We start from the raw sequence: 25,171 nt of genomic DNA on the forward strand, positions 1-25,171 counted from the left end.
TGAAAGTTAGGCATTGAAGGTAATTATCTACAGCCAACACTGAGAATGTAGCACCTCTACAGGCAATCCATCCTAAATAGCTCAGATATCTAGTCTTGAAAGGAATTAATTGCTCAGTACTGATGCCAGTATCTCCACTATAATCACAGGGAATTTAAGCAATTTGGTTATTTAAACTGCCCAAATTTTTTATAACCAAAGTCAAGCAAAATAAATGGTCTTTAAGGCAATTTGTCTTCCAGGGAGAGTTTGAGATTCCACTTTACTACGTGAGGTCTAGTGATTAGAAAAATCCTTAGCACCCTCTGTGGAATTTTCCCTGTGGAAAACCATGTCCATTTGGGCCACTGAGAGCATAAGCTTTGTTGAAGATAGCCCTCAGAATCTACATGGAGGGAGGGATGGATTCATGCATGAATACATGGATGCTAAAGGCTGTTATAAAATGAAACAGCTAATTGAGTCTGGAGCCTTTGAGAGTTTAATGGTAATAAACAACACCCAGGAATAGCGCAGTAATTTGAACATGACAAATTCTGGAGGTTTCTTTGATGTGTGATAGAAAGTAATTTGAATCAGCATGAGAGTCTGAATCAAACAACGTAAGCCCTACCATAACCCGCTGGGGCTGGCATTCTTCTGGCTTGATAAAAGGTTTCTCAAGGCATTAAGTAAAGGCCATAGGGGGTGGGAACATAAACACAAACAGAAGCCACTGAAATGTTAACTCCAGTTTTCCCTTCCATCCCATCTCTCTTCCTTTTCCCCAGAATGAATTTGTCATGAGCTGGTTAACATAATAAAGTGTGCTAAAAAAAAAAAAAAAAAAAGTATATATATATATATATATATATATATACACGTATATATACTGGACCTCTAGCAAAGTTTCTAGGGTGGAGCTATTGTTAAGGTAATTTTTCACCAACTTGTAACAAGCTTGGACACAAATATTTTACAAATGGGACAATCTCCTATTTAAACCCCATGGTTTTGATCATATCAGTGTAACTCAGGTTCAGCATTCTCTGACAAAGCAAAGTTCGCAGCTCATCCTTGGCATGTTGGAGCTGAGGTGGCAGGAATTTCATCCATCCCCTTGCACATACCTGCTTTGATCATTGAGATCAACATGTGCTATTGCCAAGAGGCATCTTTTGGGGTGTTTCTTGTTCCCAGAAGCACAGCTTTTGTCACAAAAAATGTTGAGTTGTATCAGCTGCAGCTGCCACTCCACACACTAAGATGACAGCTCAAGTGGAAAGTTTTAGCTGCTGAATGCAGCATCAGAACAGCTCTGCTTTAAAGCCTTGAGATTATTTAGAGCCACTGTGTTTAGAACCTTTAGGGGAAGAATTCCAGACAAGTTAGATCACTATGAGAAATGATCACTAGGGACTACAATACATAATAAGGTATATAAATAAGTGTCACACAAAAGTGCCGTAGAAAAATGAAAAACAAAGTTTGCAACATTCTTCCACATAATGACTTTATGGAAACATTACAACATTACACAAAGCTCGGAGTACAATACAAACCCCTGCAGACTCTGAAATGTGGTAAGCTGTAGGGTACAGGAACCCACAGAGAAGCAAAAGCAGAGGTTTAATGGTATTTTAAATGTTATGACTACACAGAAGAAAACAGCGATCTAATCCTTTTCAGAATTCTTTGTTCATGGCAGAATAGGCGGGAACTCTGATGCTGTCCTCTAAATTCCAGCTGTGACTGAACAAACGCTGGTAAGGGCAGCAGTTAAGGGACAGTTTTCAAAGGCAGGGCTTAGGATATCATTGAGGTCTGCACAGCTGTTTTTCAGCACTCTTCTTATTGCAGTGTACCACTGGCATATGCATACATTTCCATTTTAAGAGACCCCACCCACGTACAATAAATAAATTTTGCTTCCAAAGGAAGAAAGACTTCAATGGTCAGACTCCATGAATTTGCCTTGAACTGAAATTCACCTCCATGGGAGGTCCATGGAAACCTAAAGGAAAGGGATTTGGTTTTTAAAGTAGGGTGCTGCTAGGTTAAAAGAAGTCACTGCAAGATTTAAAATTATTATAAAATTGCTCAATCTTCTGTGGAGTTTCATCAGCTGGAATTCAAAGAGCACTAATATAAGGGAAATAATTTAACAATGGATATTAGCTTCTGCTGGACAGGTTTGCCTTTGTCCTGTAACCCCTGGGTTATTCTCTATGAATCAGATGGGGAAAAAGGAGAGGGTTCATCACACAAAAGTGTCATGGACATGCATTTAATGTGCTAAAATTTTCTTTCAACATAGTTATCATTTTACAACTGACAGATAATGAAAAATGTTCTTGTTTTAGTTTACATGGCCTTCTGATTATTCTTTTTTGCAAACCTTGGGAAATTTAGTCTTGAACACATATCTCAAGCTTAAAAAAAGAAAATTCAGATTAATGAAAACTATTAAACAAACTAGAAAAGGAAAACAAAACAAGGAAATTAAAACACATCTTTTAAAAACATTTATTTTATTGCCTTGAAAAAAACCTTTGTCTGTCATTAGTCCTCTTATTAGCCAGCTGTTTTGTTAACTGAAATATTGATCAAGCCTGTCACACTTTCTTTGTCTGTCAGGAATAAAAGAAGGTGCTGACCCTTTCAGGAAATTATAGTGACGGGTCTGTAATTTGATAATCACTTGTTCAGAAAATATTTCACTTTGCTCCCTGTTGTTAATTCAGGCTACTTAGTATCCTTTGATATTATTTTAAGTTTCAAGCTTTGTCTTCTGAAAACTTCAGAGTTAGATAAAGAAGCACAATATGATTACTGTTTTTCAGAATACTCTATATAGATTTTTTCTCTCTTTAGCTGAGGTGACTGTGCTTACTGATGAGAAAAATCCTGCCATATTGGTTTTTTTTCAGATTGGAACTATAAGCATTTCCAACTGCAGCCATTTCCAACTGCTTTTTTTACTGTTGATGTCAAAGGGTCACAGAGTCATACAACAGTTTGGGTTGGATGAGACATTAAAGGTCATCTAGTTCAAACTTCTGTGCCGTGGCCATGGACACTTTCTACTAGGACCAGGCTACTCAAAGAGTCGTTTAACCTGGTCTTGAACACTTCCAGGGATGTCCAGCTTATTTGGACAATCTATTCCTGTGCCTCAGCAGCCTCACAGTGAAGAATTTTTACCTAATATCTCTTCTCTAGCCTGCCCTTTGTCAGTTTGAATCCAGGCCCCCTTGTCCTATGGCTTCACGCCCTTGTAAATATCCTTCCAATCATAACAGGCTGTTTTGTGGAATTGGGCATTTCCCCATCTTGAAGTGACTGAGAAACTGAAAAAGCACCTCTCATGGGTTTTTTAGACACCCATGAGGCCCAGATTCAGGTTCCTATTTCTCAAGGACTTTAAGATAACCAAATCGCCTGTATATTCATCTTCACTACCAGCACTTGAAAATGCTTGGAAATAGAACAGTACATCCTGCAGAGTAGAAAAGCTTCTCTCTCAAATTTTTGAGTAGTCAAATAACTAAGTTAGGCAATCCTTCTGTAATTATTTTGTACCATTAAATGTTCTATCCATCAGAATTTAATTGTTGTAATTAACAAAAGAAGTATTCTTCCTCTTCTCTCTATGTCACTGAAATGATCTTCTGCATGCCATTACATGGCATCGTTCACTGACTTGAAGATTGTGTGTCTTCATTTGACGAACAAGGCTGTCACCTTCCCTGGATTTTTCTTTCTTTTTGGTATGATCAAAAGTAGTAAAATATTTTTCCCCACAGCTAAACTACAGCAATCATGCTCAGAGGTTACACACACCTGAACAGCTACTTCTGCAACAAACTTCATTTTCCTCTCAGATGAGCTATATTGAAACCAACTGGCTAAAAAGAAATTTGATGTTGAGTCATGCTAATAAATGTAGCCTTTAACTGAAGGGGATATTAGTTTGTCATTATACTCTTTAGTGCCTGAACATGAGTAATGTATGCATTCTCTTCAAGGGAAATATACAAAATGGTGTCACAGAACATTTTACCCAAATTCTGCCACATCTTGCAGAGTGGAGGTTCAGTTTTTTACAATCCTATGTCAATCTTGAGATACTGTTGCTTTTCACTTACTCATGTTGTTTAAACTTGGAGTTTCCACCTAGTCATGAGTTGATTCTGTCCTCAGATGGACTATCTAAGACCTATCTGACTGTTTTCTAGCCTTCAGAGATAAAGCACGAGGCAAAATAATTCTCTCATAAAATAAGGTGAAATGTAAAAACAATTTTACTTGAATTCACACCACGAAAAATTAGGTTTTTAGGCCAACATGAGATTCCTTCTATATATATTCAGCAGAGGGAAGCTATTTAGAAAAACCCAACCTGAGTATTCACAATAATGAACATAAGCAGACCTTTTGAGGATGTCTCTGTTTTCCTATTAACCACAGGCTGAACCTGAATCAGAATCAAACACAGAGTCACACATGATATCCTGACTTGGAAGGGCCTATCAGGATCATTATCAAGTCCAACACCCAGCCCTGCACAGCACCATCCCCAAGGATCACAACTTGTGCCCAAGAACATTGTCTAAACACTTCTTGAACTCTGTCAGGATTGGTGCTGTGACCTCTCCCTTGAGAGCTTGTTCCATTGCCCAACCACCCTCTGGGTGGAGAACCTTTTTCTAATATCCAGCATAAACCTCCCTTGAAACAACTTTATTCCATTCTCTCAGGTCCTGTCACTGGTCATCGCAGAGAAGAGATCATTGCCTGCCCCTCCTCTTCTCCTCATGAGGAGTTTTCAGACTGCAAGGATCTCTCAGTCTTCTGAATCATGCCTAGCTTTAGAAACCTTGATGAGACAAGCTCCAAACTTACTGACAAATATTTCCTTATCCAATTCAGGAGACATCAAAATAACATTTTTCACATCTACAAAGTATCTGTAATTCCATGGCAACCTCTTCTGCCAGAACTCTGGATTGATATCTCATCTGTCTGTCTGATGTATACCCTCTTGCAGTTTTGTTATTGCCTCTTTTGTATCCTCAGAAGCAGTTCAAAACTCCTTTAATTCACATTGAAGCAAAGCAGGTGTAATTCAGTAAAGAAAGAAATAAATCTTTGTGCAACAGTAGAATTAGGTCTTTTTTAAAACAAACAACTATGACAGGAGTACAAGGCATGTCATGTATACATCCTCTTAAAGACGGGTATGAAAAGGCTAAGGAGAAAAGAAAAAGCAGACAAAGTGTGTCACTTAGAAAGGAGTTGGCCAAGAATTTTATCTGTGTGTTTCAGCAACTGTTGTTTTTTTAATTTCATTTTTCAGTTAGGCAAAATAGTGCTTTGGTTTTACCAGTTTTTGAGCCAATTGCATAACAAGAGTATTTCTTCTGAGAAGTTAAAGGTTTCACAGAAATGTCCAAAAAGATAGATCACTGCTTACAGCTTGCTGAAGGCTTGCTAAGGCTTGCTGAAGTTAATATTTTTAAGGTAATGCAATGTGATGATATCCTGACTCATCAGTTGCAGCTATTACACTGCTCATATTAGTATTGTGTTCACTCTTCCCCTGTGTCAGTGGAATATTTTCCTTCTCCTTTACTTTAGATAAACTTCACTTAGGTAAACTTTTTGTGTAGTTTTATTCCTGGATGTGGCCCTAACAATAGATATTAATTTTGCAACCCAGGTTTTACATATGAGACACCCCTCCCATTACTGCTACTTCAGCTTTTCTTTAATATTTTTAAGTAAAAGTCCACTTTCTCCTAAGTACAGCCTTAGGCCTCAACACTGCTGTTCTGAGGAGTTTTATCAACCATAGGTGGTGCTGTGCTGTAATTCTTTGATTATGTTTTTTTTTAAGTAGCTAAGAAAGAATCAGTGGTTATAGTTTTCAGAAAAAATAATAAAATAAAAATAAAAATGGATAGGATTAGTTCAAAACAAACTCAGTGGGTGTTCTGGTGTACTTCTGAATTCTCAACTTCTTTTAGTCTCTTTCTATCTTTCTATTTATATATTCTTAAGCTTCTGTGTATTTCTTTTCCACCACCTCTGGCTGTACTTTTAATTCTGGTACTTACTGGGTAGCCTATTTGGTAGATATCTCACAGCTTGACACCTTAATTTACTTTGTTTATGTGCAGAAAAGTGTCATCATAGAAGCTTCTGTTCATATTTAACTTTATCGATGTTTATCTTTTTGTTGATCTGTACTTACCCTTCACTCAGTATAAGCTTCTGAAATTCAACTGGAGACAGACTTGAAATCATGAAATGGAGTATTGAGCCAGAATCTGGCCTGAATTTCTCCAGCTAGGAAGCCAGGGTGATTTAGCAAGCAAAAAGTGCAGACATTTACCTGATTTTTTTGAAACCACTACTTTTCTGTATGACAATGAGCTAGAAATGTCCTGAGAAAGCCATTTCTGAAAGACTTTCTGTTTTTGTTTAGCTGAAAGGGTCTGGAAGCATCCTGTCATAAGGCACCACTTTGAAAATTAGTGCAATTACTATAAATAAGAATTTTAAAAAGAAATTTTACATTCCATTCCCCCCCAACCTTTGCACATTGTCTTTAGATTTGATTTTTGTCCCAAGATTAATTCATTATTGTGCCTCAGTGTCTCCTTTTCCATGTGTTGCAGGGAAAGAAAACCTTGCCCAATTCATGTGGTTAAAATCAAATCAATATCAAGGAAGTATGTCAATTCATTAATGACACATCATTATCTCGCAATCAGTGAGCTATACAGTCAGGATCAATTCAACAATAACACAAATAAACCACAACATCTGACACTTGTAAAATGCTAACCAACACCTACGCTTTTTGAGACATCCTCCTATAACGAGTCCCCAAAAATTTTAATCACACCCACATTCACCCATGCAGACAGAATTATATAATCACAGAATGATATAATTACTTAGACTGAAAAAATTAAGATTATCAAATCAAACCATTAACCAAGCACTGCCAAGTCTGCCATTTAACCATGTCCCTAAGCACCACATCTACCTGTCTTTTAAACACCTTCACGTATGGTGACTCCCCCAACCTCCTTGGGTTGAGAACACAAAATTTGTCCCAGGACCCTGCAGTTAGAAGAACACACCCTTCTTCTCAGAGCTGTTTTCTCCATTTTTACAACATTCCTGTTGGAGATGTGCTGGCCATACCACTGTGGGTACCCACATCAGTACATGCAGTCCCTTAATTCCCACCTGTGTGCACTGAGATATGCACACACTGGATGTGGGTCTCTCCTTGTGTCCTTGCACTGCTAGGTAGGAAAAAAAACTGATGCCCTTATCTTTCAATTTTTTTTGTTGGGTTGTAGGCAGCGTTCTTGCAAACATCTGTGCACACTAGTTGGCTCTTCCGCCACTGCATGCTGCAGCACAAGGCATGTCCTTGGGAATCCTGATAGGTGCTTGGCCAGGCTGTTTTGTGGTAGTGAGCTTCACATGATCACTATTGATCAGTTATTTGCTTTTCCATCTTTTGTTATGTATAATTAAAGAAAATACACAGCTCTTTGTTAAAAATTCCCTGAAACTCCCTCCAGATATCACCCTGCAAGACCTCAGTTTACAGAGAATGTCTTGGTTTAATAAAAAGGGAAAATATCTTTAAAACAACATGTATTTAAAAAAAGGTAATATCTTAATTCCTTTTTTCCTTTGCTTCCTGCTTGGCTATGTATCTTCATTCATTTTCATCTTGTAAACACAAGAAAAGGTCCTAGCAATTTTTTAACAGAAGAGCTTAATAAACACCAGCTGGACTCCAGAGAAGCTCTATTTTGATTTTACAAAATATTCATTTTGGACATCCCTGCAAATGTCATGGACCACTATAATATTCAAGTTCTTCCTGTTTAAAAGAAAATGCACTGATCTGAAAAGCAAAAATTCTGTGATTGGCATTCTAGCGAGTAGAGCTTATAGTGTACTTCTGTTATCTTTGCTGTGGTTGCCATCATTATATATTAGTGTTTAGCAGTTAATTGATGAGCAAAGTTGTATTCCAGATAAGATAACTTTTATGTGGAGATAGTAGGCACAAATTCTATTCTGCTTATTATGGAAGATTTTAGTCAAGCCAGGAAACCTCTTGATTCAGTCAGTCATGAAGTAGTTCAATCCAGTACTGATGCTTCCTGGAAGTGCAGTCAACCTGTTCTTTTCCAATGAAAGGGGCTTTTTTCCTGCCTGCTGTATGACTTATGCTTAAATAGTTAGAAAATATTCCAATAGTTGCTGAGGCACCTAGAAGGGAAATCTTTAAGGTATTTGAAGCCTTATGTATGAATTGCTTTGAAGAGCAGAGTTCACCATCAGCCAGGGAGCAACAGATATGTTTATGGCTAATCTTGATACATGGGGGAGGTCAGTAACTAGCTGAGACTGTACATTATTTTCTTCCATTCAGCAATATATGCAATGAAAAAACAGGATGCAGCATAGAGGTGAAAAATGCACATGTCACCATAACTGCAGTCTTCTGTGGAAAAGTGAGGAAAAGATTTGTTGGTGCTGGAAGAGCAAGAAGATAGGATGAATAATATGATGCTTACAGGAAGGTATAAGTGTTTCAATGGTAACAAAGTGTTACTGGTACAGAAAAAGTCTTCAAAGGCATAATCTGAAAATATGAACTTGAGCAGGAGCATGTGCAAAGTCTGGTGCATAAGAGGTCTATTTGGAATGTCTAGAAAGTTAGAAACTCCTATTAAAGTGAGACCAGTGTGTAAATCTTCTTTATATATACACTGGAAGGGAAAATATCAGGGAAGAAGCATAGAACCACAAGTTAAATTGGTCTTAAATGGACATAACTGTGGCTGAATTAGCAACTATGTAAAAAACCCAAATACTAGAAAAAATCTAGACCTGGAAGAGTAAGGGAGAAATTACTTCTGAACCAATTTCAAGATGTAGCTTATGTTCTGAAAAAAAGATTCTGTGAGCTAGAGTGTAAAAATAACTGGAGTGACCAAAGAGATTTCCCTCTGTAATGCATCCTTAAACCTTTCTTCCAAATTTACACTGAATGGAAGCCAAATCTTTGATCTGCTGATCTGTTAATTTCTTGCTAGCAACTTTGTCTGAAGGAAAACATCATGGAGAAGAGATTCATATGGGTCCTTTTTGTGTGACAGCCTTCAGAGAAGAGCATTTTCTTTCCTTTTTTTCTTTGTGATCTGCTGGGATCATAAACATATGAATTATCACAGACTCACAATTTAGACACTGTCTGTCCTGCTTTCCATCTTTTGCATTTCCAGGCACTGCATATCAAGCAAAGACATGGAAACATAAGCAGTAGAGTGGAGAATAAGATAAGGGAAGGACCTAGGGATCTGAAGTGCCTCCTTTTATCTTAGTCTTAGGACAATTTTAGGGCCTACTAAGATGTGCAGACTATTGGAAACTCACAATCCCAAGTCTTCTAATTTTTTTCACATACAGTTTTTTAGTGCACTTTTGTCTGTTGAGCTGGGGGTTACTTTCCTCACTTTCAAATGCCTTTTTTAGCACTTAACTTAAACTACTCATCTTTTCCTCTCTGTCCTGATGCTAAGCTGATGTTCTGAAATTTATGTGCAATTGCCAGCCAATTACCTTTACTTGTTATAAACCTTTTTCCCCACCTACTTTCCTTTGTCTCTTGTTATTATTCTTGACTGAGACAGAGGTCATGTCTTTTTCATCTTATCTGAAGAGAACCTCACAAAGACATAACACTAGATAAATAGTCATTATTGAGGATGAAAAGGTGAAGGTAAATCATCCAAAACAATTCTAGATTTTAGAACAAATTGGGGTCATATCAGCTTTCTCAGACATGCAGAAAAACTTATCCTCTATGGACCTTTGTGGAGAAAAAGAAGAAAAAGAGGCATCAGGTCTGCTTCTTTCAAACACAAATTTCCAGATTCTGCTTTTTGCTATGTTCACTGCCTCCCTTCCTTGGCCATCCATTGCATATTTACCTGACTAAGTAGTTGTTTGTCTAATAGAAAATCACAGCAGATCTAGGAATCTTTTTTCTGCCACATTTATATGATAAATATTTGTATATGTATTAAAAATGAAATCTCTAACTCACAAAAAACTTGCAAAAATAATTTTTGGTCTGTTTATGCAGTCAGCCAGCATATTGATAATAACATAATCATATTGAACAGGATCTCTAAACCTCCCATAAATTTGGCTTATGGAAGAGAAAATGTACTAAGAGATTGTTTTTTTCACTGATTCATTCAATACAGAACAAAGAAATACACAATGAATAGAATACATTCTTTAGGGGCTGAAGGATTCTTCCACATTTCTAGAAAATTTACTAAAGTGGTCCAATTTATACAAAGATGGGACCTTTGTGGGTTTTGGGGTTTTTTTAGCTCTTATATTTTCAATGTTTCTCTGAAATTTTATTATTGAAGAATAATTATATTTAACTTTAGTTTGGGGTTTTTTAAGTTATGTATACTTATACCAGCATCTCTCAAATAATCAGAAAACAACTGTTTTCAACTATGAGCCATCACAGTTATATTGATTGTCTAGCAAACGCTATACTCTTTCCATTCGGGACTATAAAATGCCTTTTTTCCCCCCTTCTATATATATAGGACATGATTAATTTATGAAAAATACTTCCAGTTCCACTGCATTTCAAGTTTTAGAAACCCTTATTAGGAAAAATATTTTGATCTTAAGGTCATCCTCCAAGCACCTCTAATACTAACATTGCTGCATCAGTTTACAGACACTATAGCAACAAAATCTAAACTTTTCTGTGATGATCTATTCTGTAATAAATTACCAGCAGAATCGGACATAGATTTCAAAATAATCTTATTCTTATTTTCTCTACCTCACATTCTAGTCCTTGTAAAGAATTGAGTAGAACACAATTCTTGTGTTGATTAACAACAGCATCTAGTTATTAAAATATAGAATTTTCTCAAACATGTCATTTGCCACTCTGTAATAAAACTATGCCAGTCTCTTGGCTGACATCTCAAAAGATATTCACAATTAAATTCAATGGAAACATCAGAGGTTTATTATTCTTAATTTTAAAGCAAGTTTAAGGAAAAAAACATGCTATTAGTTTTATTTTAAAAAGGGCCACTCAGAGAGACTGCAAATCACTTCCTTTTTTTTTTCTTTTTTTTTTTTTTTTTTATTAATTATGGATCAGAAAGAAATCTAGGAGGAGAAAAGGCACAGAGCATAAATATGGTTATCTTGAGTTCACTTAAAATTCTCTGACAGGAATCCTCTGCTATTCCTCAGCCCTTCTTAAAGGACTTCTTAAAGTGCAAACCCAGTCATTCAATGTTTCTAGACCCTGATCTCTCCAAAGCCTCAAAGTTGCTGAACTGTCACAGGTGCACAACAAACCAGGCCATCATTTCAGACCCTTGAAGCTCGCTGATCTCTATATAGACGAGTGTTTGTGAAATGTTCAATTTAATAACAGTGATCCATCAGTGCCACTATGGCATCTGATACCCCAGGAAAATGCAAATCCATGTGTTCCACATAGATGGGAGAAGTAAGTATGAAAGGCAGGGCTACCGAGAAATGTAATACAATTGAATACCCTTTAAAAGACAAAACTCCTTGTAACATTACTTAGGCAGCAATTTTGATTCAAATAATGTCAGTAACATTATTTAAAATCCTTTTAGATAAGAACACCCACCCCCGCACTCAACTCTTCATCAACTGACACCTGTCAAGAAGAAACTGTTGGGGGAAGGACTGCTCTTTAAAAGGAATTTGAATAATGTTAATACATTGCTCAAATATATTTGGCAGACACTTTTCTTCCTAGCAGCTCTCTCTTTGACCTACATGTGCTTATGCAATACCCTTGAAGAAGAACAAGGAAAATATCTAAAATTTCAGTTGGAGTTAAAAATTTCTTTTATTTTGAGAGAAAGAGAACAGTGGTAATCTTATATTACTTGAGTTTTCCTGAAAAAATAAAGCTGTATGAATGATAGAGTGTGTTATAGATTGTGAAAATACTGAATTTAGAATCACAGAATGATAGAATTTATTAGATTGGGGAAGATTTTTAAGATCGTTGAGGACAAGCATTAATCCAGTACTGCCAAGTCCATGACTAAACCATAGTAACATTCATGACATTCATTAATGTATTTTAAATCTTTGGGTATATTTGAGGATTTCAGCTCAATGGGAACATACAGGCAGATGTTACATGACCTTCTAGACACTCTCCTGACACGCTACCTGTGTAGCATAAGTTACATTACAAGCCCTCTGTTGGTCTCTGCATGTTTGGCAACAGCCATGCCACATTCAGCTCCTGGCTTTGTCCACAGTAGAAGCTGCCAAGACAGCAGAAATGTGCCAGGTATATGGGTATGTGATATAGAAAAGAAGGGTTTACATTTGTACATCTTTCCTTTCTCATTGCCCTCTTTTATGAAAATGAATGCATGAGTAGCCGTTTCCTATTCCATCAATCTCTGCCAGTACACTGAAATATCAAAATTGTAGTGACTCATGCAATCTGGGAAAGATAAAGTGAACATATACTACTTTGACTTTATCACTGCTCTGTAATTCAATTGCCTATGTTTTTTTCATTCTCTTTTGTTTTTGACCTTCTTGATCTCATAGAAATATAAGCTTACGTTGTCCAAGTGCAGGTGTCTGAAGTTCTTTCAATCAGAACAGATAAGGAAGCTGCTATTCAGTACTTCTGAGTGACCAGAATGGTTTAGTTTTATGTTCCAGTGATTACAATCCCTGGTGGTGAATTAAGACTTCTGGGATTGCATCTGTATAAGCACTTAGAATAAGGTAGTCCCTGTCCCTTTGTAGAGAAAATGGACAACATTAAAGGGAAATGTTTGATAAACATTTAGATTTTGGGTCTCGACACAGAGAAATTTCTTCATACAAAGACGCTGCCACCACACAAGACCTATGTAGGATTATCTCCTCAACTATTTTACTTTAGGATTCCCACAAAATCAAAGAAAAGAGGGCATGTATAAAGGGAGGTTAATCTTAAAATGCCCTGTATTCCTATGGTTGTTCAAATTAGCAGCCCTGTTTCTCTACAGCGGTTGGAAGCAGAATCTAAAGAAATAACTGTAGATACAAGTATCTGCTCTACAGGCATTTAAAAGTTAGGTAAGATAAACTTTTTTTGTTGGACATCAGCATCTTCCTGATAGTTCTCCAAGGATATATACTCATTGCATGGCAAAGGTGTATAATTCAAGAACAATTATACTGCCAATGAATCCATGACATTGTACTCCAAAGCAAACATGGATATGTGCATGAACAGGTAGCTCAGAACACTGCAAATCTTTCCATCATGCCTGATTATGAAAGAGGCATGGATGTTTACACCAAGAACAGATAGATAGCACAGTAAAAAAAATGTGTTTTGTGTCACTTCTCTTAAAGACATAAAATTGATATTTTCATCATTAATAGAAGCAAAACCCAAGGAAAAAGACTGGAAACCACTGAAGTAGGACAACCTTTTTACACTGAAATCAATTAAATACATGCTGCTCTCTTAAAATGCACCACTTCATTTTAAGGAGATTAAGGTATGAATAACAAGGCCATAAAATGTTAATAACTATAATAACTGTAGCTTCTACGATATTTTTTAACTGTGCGGAACTGTAATGTGGCAAGGAACAATAAAAAGAACTCACAGACATTGCTTGGGTTAGGAAAGGTTGAGAGATTTTACAGAAAAAGCTCAGCTCTTTGACCTCCTTGACCTTGAATGAATAAAGGTCCAGAAAAGTGAAGTGACCAGGTAGTTTTTTTCAAGCTATGGCTTGGGAATTGCCATCATATTTTGCTACTGCTGTTTATATATACTGTAATGCCTCAAGCCCTCGTCATGAGTTGTTGTGCTAAGCACTGAAAAATAAAGATTAAAATGACAATCACTGTCTCTCAGAGCTTGTATGTAAAGTGTAAGGCAAAAGAAAACAGCCTCATGCGAAGAGACAGGACAACAGGAGAAAACATTTTCTTTCTTGGTCAGCCTGATAAGCAATGGTCAATTTCTTGAGGTTTTTTTTCTTTTTTCAGCAGGCTCAATGGTAAAGGATCTGTAAGAAAGTACAGCTTTTTAGAAGATTTTGGAAGGCCCCTGTCAGACAAAGAGGCTGTCTGGTAGGGGTCCCAAAAATGTCTTTTACATGTCTGGGAGCAGACTGAAGGAGATAGGACACTGAGCTGTAGATCTGAGCCAATCCAGAATGAGAAAGGTCCCTTGGAGGATATATGAAAAGAACAGAGCCAAGGGAATTTGGACACATCAGAATCAATGAAGGGTAAAAAAAAATTCAGATATGCTGCAAATGGATAGCAAGCCAAGGGGAACAGGATGTGGTGTTCAAGCCAGTTTCTGAAAGCTTGAAAAATGTTCAACATTCCTCCTCTGCTCTGCTGCTTGTGAGCACACAACTAATAGGAGGTAGAGGCATCTTTGGAATTATTCATCATTGCTTCAGTCAAAATTATTGAAATACAAGAGACTCATTCTGCCTTTGAGAGTCACCTATCCAAAACAAGAGAGAAGCATCCAGAATGTAAACTCTAGATGGGTAGTTTCACCCAAATTTATGTGCAAGCTTTCAGGGGTTGCTGAAATTAATAGCCCAACTAAGGTGAGGAGCTAGAACCCCATGTCCCCAGGTCCAATCAGGAGCAAATCTGGGCATGTGCCCCCTGTAGGCATATGCCTGGTCATGTGAAACAGCACATTCTGGCAAATTCAGTCTTTACATGAACACAAACAGTACCATAGAATGGCTTGGGTTGGAAGGAACATTCATCTAGTACCAACCCCCATGGCAAGGTATCCCTTGGTCAAGGGATATGTTCCATTTGACCAAGTTGCTCAAAGGCCCATCCAACCCAGCCTTGAACACCTGCAGGAATGGGGAACCTACAGCTTCTCTGGACAAACTGCCCCGGGTCCCATCACACTCAGCTGTCTCACCCCCAGTTACACATACACTCCATCAGCTTATGACCACTTCACCCTACTCACCAGTTAGCCTGACTTGATATTTACTTGTGTTGGCACACTGCCATATGCACTTGCAGTTGCTCCAGTTGCTGGTACCAAAACCACAAAACTCCAAAATCAACAGATATTTCTGATGATGTTATACCTTTTTCTGCTCAAGGCTGCTGCAAAACAGTACTTACAGAAACCTTTGCAGAGGCAATCCTAGAAAAGCAATCCATTGTTGCATTCATTCCTCTTGGCAATGAGAAAACTAAATTACCTATTATGACAAAATTGTACTTTTTGCCTGAAAAACTATGACACGATTAGGAAGCTGATGTTTGCTGCTTATCCTCAGAAGCACCTAAGACTGCCTCTCCTATCAGCAAAAAGAAAAAAATCACCGCAAAAGGATCTGTGCACAATGCAATCATCTTCCATTCAGAGAACACAAGATGAGGAATCAAAATACTGTTTGCACCACCACCTTTTAAAAATGCTGAGTTGTTGGCACAGTTTGTGAGGCACAACTTTCCAGAGGAAGAGGACAATAGTGCCCTGCATTTCTTTGGGACATTTTTCTTCTGGGAAGCAAAAGGAAATGAAAATTATAATTATACTTTCTTAGGTGCAACAGAAAGCAATGCTGTTTCCACTGTCACCTGCTGTTGGGCAAAGAAGTGGTCACAGGAAAAAGGATAAATAGCAGGGCCAAGGGTTTTCCATGACTTAGCTCATAGCATCATGGAATCGTAGAATGGTTTGTGTTGGAAGGGACAAGCATCTTCTTCCAGCCCCCTGCCATGGGCAGGGAGACCTTCCGTTAGACCAGGTTGTTCAAAGCCCCATCCAGCCTGGCTTTGAACACTTCCAGAGATGGGGCATCCACAGCTTCTCTGGGCAACCTGTGCCAGAGCCTCACCATCCTCACCCTAAACTTAGTGCAGGACAGTCCCTGTTCCAGTTCCTCTAAATGCCCTTTAGAATTATGGGATCATTAAGTTTGGAAAAGTCCTCCAAGGTCATCGAGTCTAACCTTTGTCCAAGCACCACCATGTCAACTAAATCACAGCACCAAGTGCCACATCCTGTCATTTCTTGAACACTTACACTTTACAGGCTTTACATCCTAGAGCGTGGGCAGCAGTGTCCCATGGCCATGCTACCTCACTATAGAGCTTAGCCAGTATTTACTGAAATGTGGCAAGCACTTAGTATTTTTGTAGAGCACAGGCAGAAAAAACTGTTATCTTCACTGTTTTTGCCCATGTACCCTTTTAAGATTTTTAATCTGTCATAAATGACTGCATGCTAAATATCTAGGCAGATAGATTAGTTACATGCCAACCCAAAGAGAAGTAATCACCTCTTTCTGTAAGAATTTGTTTGCATGGGAGATTGCAGGAAATTAATTCCAAATTAATTTTTAATGGTTTAACGAAGCATTGTGAATACATATTATTAGGAAATCAATGTGTATGTGAATTAGCTTACTTAAATCACTTTACATTCATATAGTTATGTAATTTGGAGAAGTTTTCATTATTTTTTCTGTAGACATGAGGTCCAAGCATTTTAGAAGTGACAGATCTCTTTGGACCCATCAAAAGCCATACTCCAAAATATTAAGAATAGAGATAATCAGTGATGTTTCCATTGAAAATTCCATTCTGTATGTAAAGAGAAAAATTCCAAAAAGCTATTTTGGAATGAAAAATCTAAATACAGAAAAATTCCATTTCTCAACAAAAATTTTCTAATTTGAGTCTGTTGCCACTTAAAATAAGCATATTTTTTGTTTTTTTGTTTAGTTTCTTTTGTTAAAAATTTATATAGCAAGAGACTTTCAATTAAAAAGAAAGTATGGTCATTTTTAAGCCTTTTTAAGCCACATAATTCCTAAATAAGAATAAAATTCTTTAGAAGACAAAACTCAATCTTTTTACAGTCATTCTACCATCTCTAGTATTCCTGGAACCACTTAAGTCAATAGCTCTGATCATTTAGAGGTCTCAGGACCATTCTAAGATCTGTACCTAGACACATTGCAGTATTCAAGCAGCATTGCCTCCAGGCTTCTGCTTTTTCTTTTGTTTCTGATATGTTTACTGCAGAACCAAGTGGGAAGGACACATCTCCTTCCACTGTGCTGAAATACCCATCAGGCAAAGGAAAGCTCAAGGGATGCACACCCACATCTTCCCACTTTTAATCCAGAACTTTACTCTTAGGAAAGTGAAGTTTCATAAAATCCAGCAAATTATTTACTAAATGTCAGCTGAGAACAGTAGGAGGGCCTCTGAAAACACCAGAAAAATAAAATAGAGGGGAAAAAACAAGCATGCAAATGTGACAACAAAGGATGATGAAAAGGAAATAAGAGAAGACCTGGTCCTCTTTATCAGCAGACAAAACTAGCTGTTATTAGAGTAGTCTTGGGTCAGTTGGGATACTCAAGACCTCCTAGTATATTAAGGAACAGAGACAGCAAATTAAGGTATTGTAGAAGGAGGAATTCACATTTAAGGTAGACACTCAAGAGTGCAGGTGTATGCACCTGCCTAGTGACACTGGGCTCATTTCACAGAACTTGGACACTCTAAGAATGCAATTGAACTCATCACACACATCCAAAAAAGGTCAGATGAATCACAGCAAAGAAATATCTTTCTCCAGTGAAAAAAAAAAAAAAATTACCTTCAGTGGCCAGCTAAGGTGGCAGACACACCACAGAGAGCTACAGATAACAGCAGTCTTACGCTTTCATCTTCAAAAACCCAAAACAAATTGTTAACTATAACTGAAGTACAATTTTATATTTTTTTACAATGCTTTCTATCTTCCTATAGAACTGAACGCCCTGCAATTGTGGTGTGTAAAACATCTCATTAACCTCCAAGGGAAGTGATTTCTTATTCAGTAGTAATTAGGTGAGTTTATACTGTGGAAAAGTTACAGATGGACATTTAGCAATTCTTTAATAGGAACAAAAATTTGAGCAAGGAAATGTCCCCAATTTCTTATCAGGATGGATTTAGGACAAATATAAGTCTCATGCTTCAGGGTCACCTATTCAAACTTTGCTTAGCACAGGCGAGCTGTTACTAAACACAGACTAAAATGAAATAATTTGCCATTATTATCTAATTCTTAATCATTCTGTATCAAAACTACCTCTACACCGCTGATGACATTACTTGCTAACCCACACATGGCACTGTTCTGCCCATAATTAAAATACGATGCAGTAGCTTGTGGTTGCACTTTGCACTATTGGCTACATAGCCCATGTGAGGTACAGACATAAGCCTCTAAAAATAGCATGTGTTAAATCTGTAGATTATATCTATATATTATTCTTACAAAGGATCATATTTTGCACCTGGGAAAAGTGGAAAAAACCCTTGTCTGACATAACAAGCATGTCATATGTTATAAGGGCATATAATAACAAAGACACTGTGGAATGGTTTCAAACTGAAAGAGGGTGGGTTTAGATTAGATACTAGGAAAAAATTATTCACTGTGAGTGTGGTGAGGCACTGGAACAGGCTGTCCAGAGAAAACGTTGACTGTCACATCCCTGGAAGTGTTCAAAGCCATGTTGGATAGGACTCTGAGGAGCCAGATCTAGCAGAAGATGTCCATGTCCATGGCAAGGTGGTTGGAACTAGAGGATTCTTAAGGTCACTTCCAACCCAAACCGTTCTATAATTCTATAAATGGAATTTCTGTACATATACAGGTCAACTTCACCTGTGCAGAAATTCTGATGTAATATTGATTATTTGGAAATTCTGTGTATTAAAAAAAGTGAAAAGTTGCTGTTTTATGTTGGCCCATTACCAAACTATAATTAATCAAGTTGCAAAATGAAGATGAGTTTTCTATAAAAAAATATTTAATTTTACTTGGATTTATATATTCACAGAGGAAAATTTTATAAAAATCCTCTTTAATAACAGCAAAATCTTTAATGCAACTACCAGCAATCTATCAATTAATTAATGGCTTATTGTTGTGCTTGTTGTCCTCACATGGTGTGGGTGTCAATATATACCAGGCAAACTGCATAGTTGCCACTAATTTCAGAATAGTTCTAATTAGCCATTTAATCAATTTTCATAGATTTGGGTTTTAATATCAATGAAGCACTGCTGTCTCCCTACTTTATTCTCTATCATGTTTCTAAGAAAAATATTTGCTTGGGGGGATTTTTTTTGGACTTATTGGGATGTATTCCTAGGACACGTTGAAAGGATGGAGATAAGGGGGAGTGACCAAAATGAATCCATTTAAATGAAAGAAAAGAAAGGCAGGAATTTTGTCTGAAATGCACAAACTCAAGAATAAATTAAGTGCTCTGGCATTCTTTCTGTCAAAGAGTCTTCACTCTAAGAAGAAATGTGTGATTTAGCCTCTGAAATCCAATCTGGTTTTTTTGAGTAAACTTCAGTGAAACTAAATATCAGTTTCATAGAACTTCATTGTTGGTATTGCCTGCAGCATTTTGTTTGGTAATATTGTCACTCTTGATGCCCTTCAGAGGAAAAATTAATTCTTAAATATACTGGCTCACCTACTGGCAGACAGTGTCCCCTTCCATAAACAATATATATTTCAGCCTTTACTTTCCATATGTCATTATTGACAGTAAAAGGAAAAATAAATCTTATATCTTTTTGGTATCAAATACATTCTAAAAAACTGTGTTAAGTTACTTCTGGTGCTAAAGAGAGCTTTGCAGCTGGCCAAAAGTGATGCAGCATTTGAGGCATGCCTGATAAATCATTTTGCATCTTTCTCACCCATATCCTGCAGGATAGGCTTCTGTTTCTTAAACTAAGTTTTCTAGTATCATAGAAGATTCCCTGGGATATCCCATTTAGTTTTGAATTGCTGTTCCAGAAGTTGCTCGGTCATATCTACCCGCTCCATGGGAATGTTTTGGATAACCCAGCATGTCTAAAGCACCACTTCAGTATTTAGGCAATTGAATTCTTTCCCCTCTTTCCAATCCAGTGCTGTAACAGCATCCTTATCAACAACAAAATTTATGAACTGAAGGATGAGAAGCATAAATTCACACTGGCTGGGGAGAAGAAACTCTAAGAGGTGATAATCTCAATATTTATATACAAGCCATGAAGCCTGAGCAGCTATAGCCCCTCTGTCTACCTCCAAGCTGTTTCAGAGCTTGGAGCACACCCCATGAATATGAAAAGAAATTATGTCTTTCTAATTATTCTTATAGAGTTCCTCCACATGAAATTAAACAGTGTGTTATTGCTGGTATCTTTTCCTTTGAGGAAAGGCTTGAAATTAAACAAAGAAAATATGATAAGGAACTTGTACCACCATACAAGCAACTTGCAGTCCTACTTGTCATATAAAATTCACTCTTACTGCTGCTCTTGTCTTATGGCTGATTATTCATATACAACGATTCTTAGAGTTTTCATGCACTTATTTATATGCTGTGTCCACAGAAATATAAGCTTTCAGAGCATCTTCAGCGATTCCTTTAAGAGAAAAGGTAAAATCAAAGAATTCTGTCTTTATAAGTATTATAGTACCCACAATATTGCAGAAGTATTATCACATGCTTTGGATGTCAGATAGAGATGAGGAAAATAAAGTTAACCTTCTGCCCCCATATGTAGTGGGCTGTATTTGGATCATATTTGTCCCAAGCAACATATGGATGACCATAAGAAGTACATTAATTGACATTTTGTGGCCTGTAATGGATGGAAAATCTACCCTAATAACAACTAATTTAGCAATTTATTCTGGCTGGGGCATATTCAAAGCAGAGAATGGTTTAAATATGCCCATGTATATTTATATGATTTTTGGTTTTTTAATGGGAAAGGGTGAAAATCTTTTAGAAGTATCTTAATAGTATTCAAATTTTGACAAACAACCAAACTGTCTCTCACTATTCAATGTTAATAGGCTTTGTTCCTGTGGTAAAAAGATTTCTTGGTGTAAGAGAGTCAGTACTGCCAAATACCTTTGACCAGAAAATTAAAATTTCAAAAATTTCCTTTTGTTCCAGTACATGAGACAATATAAGACACATTCAGAAAGATTTCTAATCCTTTTTTGATTTTATGTGCATGTGGTCTTATAAATTATTTGCACTTAATTCTTCCACAGCACTTTCATTTTTAATGAATGCCTTCTAACATAAATTGGGGTTTATATAAACAGTTTCTTCTCTACAAATCACTGGCTGACTCTAAGTATGGAGGTAGAGGATACAGCTGGAGAAGTCCTTCCTGCTTTACAAACTGAGAAATTAAAATACATAGGGATGGTCACACCTCTGGGCATGTTCCACAACAACATTTTTTCAAAATGTGTTAATGCACAGAAAACAGCCATGAAAATTACAAGAAAATAAAATCCAGAGGCTGAAACTCTTCCTGTTCAACTGTAATCAGTTGGGTAGGCCTAATGACCAAATACAGGGAAAGGAAATGCTGTATGCATATTACTTAATCCTGGAGAGCAGGGCAGGATTTGGTCTGCTGCATATAGGCCTTGGGTGATAGGTCAGCTGTGCAGCACATCCCAGCTGGACTCCAGCCCCTCCTTTATGGGGGTCAGTGTTCCTTGTGTCTTCTCTTTCATGTGGAGAGCATCCATATGATGGATGGGAGGCATCCTTTGCCCAGAGCCCCGCTGGGAATTCCCTGCAGCCCAAGAAGAGGTGCAGAGGATCCTGGGATCAGTGTTCAATGTCTGTTATGTCCTTTCACTGAATGTAGTTGAGAAGCAGGAGATGAGGACACTGCATTCCAGACTGGTGGAAAGTTATTTCTTCTAGAAGAGCAGCAGAGCTGGATGGGGCAAACCAAGAGAGAAATGGGCTTCTGCATGCACTGGGAGGCACTGGGGCAAACACAGAATCAGGGGCAGAAAGATGAAGAGAACAAGAAGGCTCTTAACCCTGAACTTGTAGAGGTAAGTTGGGAATAAAGGGGCCTCCCCATGGAACAGATCAACAAAGGGAGGTTTTGTTTCAAATTCTTTTGCATTTTGCTAAACAAGTTCTGCGGCTTCTCTGTTTTACAAAGTTTGATGATCACCTTGATATTCTTATAAAAGTTAGGTCTAGATTTGTCAAACTCCTTTGGGGTTTTTGGGGCCCTCTGTTTAAGAAGGAGGTGTTGACAGGCTCAGTTTTAAGTGCTGACTGACCCTGGGACTCATCAAAGACACTTTCCAGACCTGAAGAGAAAATTACCCCCTGAAGCAGGAGGCCATAAAGCCACTATAAATATTCCCATTTGCCACACACCTTTTTTTCTCTCTGCCTCTCTTCCATTGCTTGTCACCTCTTGATCTCATTTACCTTCCCAGCACTGCTTCTTCTGTACCCCAAGAAGTCAGGTTTTCCTAGGAATTAAGATATAAGCAATAAAGTTCCTATAATATTTATTCTATAGCCTACCTTATAGTCTTACACTGCTCTGAGATAAGATGAATGATTACATAAAGAGAGGGGTTGTTTCAAGTGAGTCTCTCGGGAGCCATGGATATTCCTGAACCAATCTGGGGTGGTTGCTATAGAGAATCATTAACCCGTCATTAGAGAATAAATAACATGAGAGTCAGGAGAAGGTCATACCAATCCCATCTCTTTTTGTAAACTATCTTTAAAGTGTCTGGTCAATGTCACATCTCACCTGCTCACCTACACAGCCATTTGCATTTCTGCTCTATCTGCTTATCCTGCAGTGCAGTAAATCTGCAAAGCAATGCCATCCCTATCATGCAGCTCTAGCATTGCCCTGTACCCTCAGTGCCTGCCCAGACAGCCAATCTGTGTAAGAAAAGTCTTCATCATTTCTAATAAAGGAGTTTAAATTTAAAGAAGAATAATGTTATCATTACTATTTAAATTCTTTATTACCTCATTTTTAATACAAACAAATGGGCACTGGTTACTCAGCTAAGAATTTCAAGAGGATATTTAGCCACGGAAAATACACATTTGCAATAAAAAATAACTTTTCTTCCATCCTTGATCATTGCAATTTCCCTTCAGATTTTCCAAGTAATTGTACTGTTTGTGTTACAGCATTTTATAGCTAATATCACTGTCCAAGTTGCAAAGTGCTTGCATTTAAAGTTATCTCTCCTGGCAGATGCACCTGAAACAGATGCAAACTGTTCTTCAAAAGAACTAAATATCTTGGTCTTTTCCCTTTATTTACACAGGGGAAATGGCTTTCACCAGCCTTTTCTGGCAAAAAGCTTTTTTTATCCTGTTCTTTCAAAGGTCATATTTGTATGAAACTAAAGTAGTCCCTTAGGACAAGGAGGAACAGAAGTTCCTGCCTGTCTAAACTTGGTCATTGAACAGACATATCAGTCCATGAAACCAGTGTAGTTTGGAAACCTGATCTATTTTAACAATAGAAGGCTGTATTTAATTACAACTGGACCAAGTTTAGCAGTTGGGCTGGGGAGTAAAATTTCATTGCTATTTATAAAAAACACCCAAAACATGATGTGTGGTGTATTGTGCATCTGCCTAATGTCAGATGATCTGCACTCCATAGAAGTTTCCATTCTTGTTGCTCAGCAGATAATGGCAGATAAACAGGTGTTACAGGGAATGGGTTTTTTGAGGTTAGAGAGATATTTGGGAATGAGGAGTGATAATTTGTGAGGTATTTAGACTATTCACAAGATTCAAAGTTTGAGGGAATTGATAATGGTTGGACTCAATGTTCTTGGAGGTCTTTTCCAACCTATATGGTTCTCTGCTTCTATTCTATGAACCACCGTTAAAAACCTGAAGAGTCCAAAGACTGATGTTTGCTATAATTCCAGTTTCTTTGTCTCCCAAGTAAAATTCTATTTCAGAGATTAATCATTTCGAAATAATTATGGTGTTTGAAATGGAGGAAAAATGCTAAAATGGATAGTAGAACTTTCAGTTAAATCACAAGCTGGCCTGAATGTTATTCTCAAAGAAAATACACATGACTTGGTAAGAAAGTGTGCATTTTGGTTTGGCCCAAAAAGAATACATAGTGAGTTTACATATATGCATATAAATTTTATATATATATAATATTTATTGATTTATTTATATATATGTGGGTATCAAGATTAATAGTCTCTCATCTCCTGATGTTAATGGCTGCAAGTTAATGCAAATGTCATGAGCACATGAGGTGGGGGGGGGGGGGGGAATTTGGAACCCAGTTCAAGTGTGTCAGCTTTGGGAAGGCATGAGCTCCAGTCAGAACAATGCCTGCTTCTAACCTCTGGATGTACAGATATCTACAGAGCCAACTTGTTGAATCCATCAGACAATGCTTCCATTTATCCCTTTGATGGTGAATTGTCACTGAAATTGAGACTTTGACTAAATAGCTATGTACAGCTGGTTACTAATGCAGGGCTGTCTGTAGCAGCCTGAACAAGATTTAATGGAGCTTTATTGCTTTTCATAGAGTTCTATTGTTTTCAAGTCTATTGTCCTACAATATCTACTAAGATTATTTTAAATACTTTTGACACTTTTTGTTAAAAGGAAAAAATACCTGCTAGTCCTTGAGACCTGAGGATTTCTTCTTTCCTAGACTGCTGGATATAAGGCTGCTGTTTTTTCCATTTTGGGGTCCATCCATGAGCAGGGATGAATGTGCAATCCCATGCACACACTGCATGTGAACAGACCAGCACAAACAGAGAACCAACCTTTAACAACACCTGCAGAAACAGAAGCAGTGTAATGTCACATGGGCTTCAGTAGTATTGATGGCCCTGTCCTGTGCTTTCCTCTCCAGCTGGTCAGGCTTCAAGGTTATTCTCACTTCATATTCCACCACTTTTCTATTTTAGCATGCTGGCTCTTTCACTGCTTTTGTCTCTCCACAAATAAACAATCTGCACTCAATTGTTTCTCTCTATTGGCCTCAGTTTTGTCACATCTGAACTCAAATATTGTATTTCTGCTATAGTTGTTCATGTAATCTCAGCCCTAACCAGTCTTAGTGCTGCTGCTGTGTGTGTACTGTGTGTAGCCCTGACAAGGCTCTGCTCCCCAAAAGCTCCTAAGCCCCCTTGTCTATGTAT

General features: G+C 37.5%; 1 long non-coding RNA gene across 1 annotated transcript; it reads right to left on the reverse strand.

The window, feature by feature from the left end:
* Nucleotides 1–12,186: 12,186 nt before the first annotated feature.
* Nucleotides 12,187–15,577, reverse strand: LOC137469168 (uncharacterized). The gene is made up of 3 exons (XR_010996384.1): nucleotides 15,268–15,577; nucleotides 15,107–15,194; nucleotides 12,187–12,395 (listed from the first exon to the last, which is right to left on the reverse strand). It is a non-coding gene; the product is annotated as an uncharacterized lncRNA (long non-coding RNA).
* Between the last annotated feature and the right edge of the window lie 9,594 nt (nucleotides 15,578–25,171).

The sequence above is a fragment of the Anomalospiza imberbis genome, chromosome 2, assembly GCF_031753505.1.
Source record: "Anomalospiza imberbis isolate Cuckoo-Finch-1a 21T00152 chromosome 2, ASM3175350v1, whole genome shotgun sequence".
NCBI lineage: Eukaryota > Metazoa > Chordata > Aves > Passeriformes > Viduidae > Anomalospiza > Anomalospiza imberbis.